Genomic DNA, 6,000 nt, shown 5'->3' with positions numbered 1-6,000 from the left:
ACTGTATGTTGTGAGCCAATGTGGCCAGGGGCTCGCCAGGTGAGAAACTGGGGGCCTAGTCCAACGGAGGGCAAGGAGCTGCCTCCCGCCACAGCCAGAGTGAGCTGGGAAGTGGGTGCCACTCCCACTGACCCACGTGATGAATGCGACCCTGGCCAGCATCTTGACTGCAGCTTTGTGAGAGGCCGAGCCAGGGACCCTCACCTGCAACTAATGAAATACTGCATTGTTTTATTACCACGTCTTGTGCCAATTTGTTATGTGGCAATGGATGACTAATACAGTAATCTATGGTGTCTGTCTTCTTTCACTTAGTATAATACTTTTGAGATCCCTTCATGTTGTTCATAGATCAGTTGATTACGTTTTATTCCTGAGTGGCATTGTACTGTATAGTATAGCATCATATGAATATACTCCTATTTTGTTTAAACCCACCTGCTGACGGACATTTGGGCTATATCGTTTTTGGCTGTTAGGCATAAGGCTGCTTTTGCGGGGTCCAGCTCCAGCCTAGGGGTGGGATGCCCGAAGGTGCAGGATGGAGTTGGCGTATGGAGGGAGAGACAGGACACAGAGTCAGTTGGAGGTGGTCTCTCGACAAAGTGCCAATGACAGCTTTATTTATACCATTTTGCACAAGGATATGATTATTTTTTATTTGTTCTTTTGATTAACAAGCATAGGCAAGCTTTTTTCTTTCTGTTTCCTTCTAATCTATACATGGTTAGCCAAGTGTTAGGTGATTTTTTTTTCTGTTCCTTGACCTAAACTTTTCTTAGCAACATGGACTCTCTTGTGTTTCTTGTTTCTATGATGCAAAGCGGTTTCTAAGTAATGCATGTGACCACAGAAACGTGCAGCATGTAGCAGTGACTATGGAGTCTATCAGCTCAAGGTAAAATACAGGTCACTCACTACTACATTCGCTAGGCAGGTATCATCATCTATATTTTTAATGCAATGGGTACATTTTATCTCCTCATAATATTTTTTTTTATTGTAGGTAGATGCAAGATAAAGATAGAAGGCATGATTTAGAACTGTAAGAAGGCAAGTGTAGATGATCAGGTTTGTGCCTACAGACCAGGTATTGATCCAAGCCAGACAAGGGCAACAAAACATCCACGGGTGTAGACAATTTCTCTCAAAACTGGGGGAGGGGGGTGAGGTTCTAAGCCTCCCCTCTGTTGGCCCCCATTTTCTCACCTGATGGCCCCCCTGCGACTGTGCCTGTCTTAGGTTGTTCCTCCCTTGAGGAATCTTACCCGTCTCTGGCTAACCAGTCATCTTCCGGGGCCATACAGGGAGATGTAAAGTTGGTAAGTGAGAGAGAAGTAATATTCTTTGGAAAGGTTAGTTTTTTACTTCTTTGCAGATTTATGTCCTGTGGCTTCCAGGCCCAGCACTTGTCTTGAGGTATCTTTACTTCTTGGAAAATTATGGTATTTGGTAATTTCACGTATAGGCACGAATTCTAGTAAAGGGCTGTAATTAGGAAGGAAGAAGAAAAGCTATAGAAGTAGCAAATAGAAGAAAACATGAGAAGATTGATTAAGTGTCAAGGTTATTCTCTTCAGTATTCCCCTATAACTCTATTTCTCGAATTTTCCTATAAAACTCTACATCATTAATTTCACTAGCATTAAAAAATAAAAAAGATGGGGGGCATTCCCACTTAGGTGGAGATGGGGTGGTCAGTGTTTGACTAACTAACTGTAGGTTTTGGTATTCTATGCCAAGATTGCCATCTGGCCCCTGCGTGTTCTATTCTTCAGGACCACTGTCCTGAAAAGCTTCCGGGAAGTTTATGTTCTCCTCCTTTCCGGTTAGCTTAGCCCTTGGCAAAAACGCAGGCAAAAGCAAAGCCGATAGTATAATGGAAAAAAACCAAAATCAAGGTGGGTAATAGGGGGAGCCAGCTGTAAAGGCCCCTGCTTTGTGGGGGTCTTCTCCAGCCTGAGCTTGGCTACACAGCTTGAGCAGCATGGCTCCCGGCAGGCTTTGAACGCCCAAGCACAGTCTTTGTGAGGAAACACATTTCCTTTCCTTTGAATAAATACCCTTTGAATAAAAATAAAATTTCCTTTGAATAAAAAGATGTGGGTTTATGGAATTGTAAGGAGAGCGAATGTTTATAAGGAGCTCTGATCTGTTTGCCGATGCGGTGGTTCCGTTTTGTATTCCCACCTTTGATGGATGAGATTTTAAGCTGCTCCATCTCCTCATCAACACTTGGTTATAAATCTTGAATTCTGGCCATTCTTGTAGCTAGAGACATTGCCTTTTGGATTTAATGTGCATTTTCTTAATGACACTAAACATCTTTTTATTTGCTTATTTATTTGTTAAAATCTTTTGTATTTTTAAATGAGATTGTTGGTTCCCTATTATTGATTTGTAATGACTCTTTATATATTATAGCTACAAGGTAGCTGCAGTTTTAATTTCTTAAGGAACCTCTCCATACTGCTTTCCGTAATGGCTGCACTAATTTACATGCCCACTAAAAGTGCACAAGAGCATGCCCTTTTCTCCATGCCCTCACCAATTTTTATTATTTCTTGTGTTTTGGATAGTGGCCATTGTAACAGGTGTGAGGTGATAGCTCATTCTGGTTTTGATTTGCATTTCCCTATTGATTAGTGATGGTGAGCATCTTTCCATGTACCTTTTGGCCATCTGTATGTCTTCTCTGAAAAAAGGTCTGTTCAGATCCTTTGCCCATTTTCAGGTCGGATTGTTTCTTTTTTGGCTGTTGAGTTGTATGAGCTCTTTATATACTTTGGATATTAGTCCCTTATCAGATATATGATTTGCAAATATCTCCTCCCATTCAGTAGGTTGCCTTTTCATTTTGTTGATGTTTCCTTTTCTGTGCAGAAACTTTTTAGTTTGATGTGGCTGCATTTGTTTGTTTTCATTGCCTTTGTTTTTGGTGTCAATACATTTAGTTTCAATTGCTTGTTAACTGTTTCCAATTTTCCATACCCCTCTGTAGGGGGTCAATGCAAGTCAGTAACAGCCAGATCATTGTACTGTTCTTGTATGCCTCTCTTTCACCCTCCCAAACGCACATCTTTCTCAATCATTGTACCAGTCACCATTCATCCAACTTATTATCAGTGAAAACTTTATTAGTGAGTGGCCACCTTGTTCAAGACATCCACATACTACCTAGGATGGGCTCCTCTTTGCTGGGCAGTGAGGGACCCAATTACAAGTCCCCATCTTACCATCTGCTTTCTCAGACCATTCCTGGTGCCAGTGGAGTCAATTTGGACCCTCCAGCAAGCAGACCATGAGATGGCATTCGGAATGCAAAAACTGGACTCATGCCTACAAAAGACCAAGGGCAAGGAAGCGGAACTAGGCGAGGAGAACCTGTCTCTGACGAAGCCTGACCAAGTGCCGGCCCAAGAGGGGAGTGGAGGGACTCTGGAGCAGAGACTGTCCATTAGAGGAGCCCTAGGCCGGTGGATATGGTAACGCCACGCTCACTGGTCGGCTAGGGGCTACCCAGAAGAGGGCGGGTGCAGCATAAACACTGATGCATGACAGCAGGGCAGCTGGAGGCTGGCGGGGAGCCACGGGCAAGCCCTTTCCTGAAGGGAGGCAAGTGTGGTGCCCCTGCCTGGCTGCTGTCAGAACGGTAACTCGGTATCCTAGTATCCTTCAAAGGTGACCAATGAGGATTTTATTTTAAAAGTGAACTAATGGATATTAACACATTTGATGTGCTTCAGTCTGTTGTAATTTTCTATGATTTTTAAATTGAAGTATAGTTGATATACAATATTATGTTGCTTTCAGGTGTACATAGGGAGATGACAGTTATATATACTACAAAACATTAAAAAATGCTTGCCATATAGTCACCTTTTTTTTTTTTTTTGATACTCAAATCGTCCTTATTTTGGCCAGTGGGGGCCCCTCCAAATTGGCTAATGAACCCCCGGCACACTAGAATCTTGGATTATTTTCTTGCTTTCTGTTGATAAGATGCTCCAGGATCATCTTGTATGTTTTCTGCCTCAGATCTGAAATCATTTTCTAAGAAGCTCTGATTTCCTTTAGTGGGAAATGGCACATAGGGACGACAATCTGGGTGCTAAAAATGCTTATGGCTACTGGATTGGTGATTGTTTTTGGACCAGTAAAGTCCAGGAGAACGATGGCCACCTTTTATAGCCACGCTACGAGCCACCTGGTGCTACTGAAGACTTGAAATGTGGCTCCTGTGACTGAGGAATGGAATTATAGTTTGATTTAATTAAAATGCTTTTATTATGGTAAAGTATAAATTTTGCCATTTTAACCACTTATAAGTTTACAATTCAGCAATTTAAGTACATTCACGTTGTTGTACAACCGTCACCTCCTTCCCTCTCCAGAACATTCCCATCTTCCCAAACTGTAATTCTGTCCCTATTAAACACGAGCTCCCCATCCCCTCCCCAGTCCCTGGAATCCACCACTCTACTTTCTGTCTCTATGGCTCCAACTCCTCTAGGGACCTCATACGATTGGGATCAGATGGCATTTGTTTTTTGTGTGTCTGACTTATTTCACTGAGCACGGTGTCCTCCAGGTTCATCCATGTTGTGATATGTCAGAATTTTATTTCTTTCTAAGGCTGAAAAATATCCCATTATGTGTATATACTACATTTTATTCATCTATTCATCCACTGATGGACATTTGGGTTGTTTCCACCTTTTGATTCATGCTGCTGTGAACATTGGTGTAGAAATATTTGTTCAGGTATTTAATCTGAATTAACTTAAATTTAAATAGACATATGTTTCCAGTGGCTACCATAGTAGACAGCTCTAGACCTTTTCAGTAGACAGAGCTAAGAAATACCTTTTAAAAGAAAAAAATCATATTCATATTAATATTTCCCATCCAAATGCAGGCTACAGTATTTTTACTTATTTTATATTGTATCTCTTCTCTCAAGCTGAAAATATTGGCTCCTAATATCACCATGCTGTTTACTTGCTTTATCCCACTGTATATAATTCCAGAATATCAATATTATTACTAAGACCAGTATTACTTCAACAACTTAAGATTTCTTTGCAGTGCTTGCCCTTAAGGATATAGTCCACTAGGTATGGACAAACTAGTTTGAGGTTTGTCAAACTTGAAATTGAAAGTCACTTGAAATTGTCCTTTTCTGTATGGTTAAGCTACCAACCTGACATACAGTTGTGTTCACTTGTTTCATTTTGTTACCAGTTTTTAGGCATTTGTTTTTCTATTTTGACTTATTTTTGGTTTTTATAATTACACAGTCCCATAGCCAAATGCACAAGCGCATGTAAAGAAATCTAGTGTCTACTCCTAACTCTCCTGACCCTGGTTGGTAACCATTTCATGTTACTTTTTAATGTAAGAAAATACCCATGCATAATCTCATTGCCCCTGCCCCTTCTTAGATAAAATACCACACATACTGTGTGCCTATCGGGTTTTCACTTCAGTAGAAAATGCATTAATGACTCACTCATACGGAAAGGCCCAGCGAAGCGAAGCTGATGGGAAAGAAGCCCCATCATTTGGGTGGGGCAGGGGAGAGAAGTATAATCGCTCTTAGAAAAGCTGTCATGGTCTGATACGGTCTCCTTTCCGTTCCCCAAGTCCAAAACTCTGAGAAGGAAAAAGGCCTGGGCGCCACCAAAGGGTGGTGGGTAAGAGGTGACATGCTGCTCTCCCTCCACGCCACACTGTTCGCAAGGCTGAATGGTTCTGATGCCAGGATCAAACTAACGGCCTCCTTAGGTCTCACGGCGGCATCAGGAGCCGCCCTTCAAAGCCAGCAGGTGGCCCGCTGAACCACTGGCCGTGCAAATCGCATGCCAGAGGGGCTGCAAGGCGTCGGTTCTGCGAGGGAGGGCGCTCCCGAGTGTGCCAGGGTCCTGCACTGCGTGGACCGGAGAGTGGGACCATTCCTCACACCCCATCCCCGCTACAAGCACGCCCACGGGGCAGGCA

This window comes from Manis javanica, chromosome 4 (genome assembly GCF_040802235.1).
Source record: "Manis javanica isolate MJ-LG chromosome 4, MJ_LKY, whole genome shotgun sequence".
Lineage (NCBI taxonomy): Eukaryota > Metazoa > Chordata > Mammalia > Pholidota > Manidae > Manis > Manis javanica.
The sequence above is the reverse complement of the archived record's forward strand: the minus strand, read 5'-3'. Positions refer to the sequence as shown.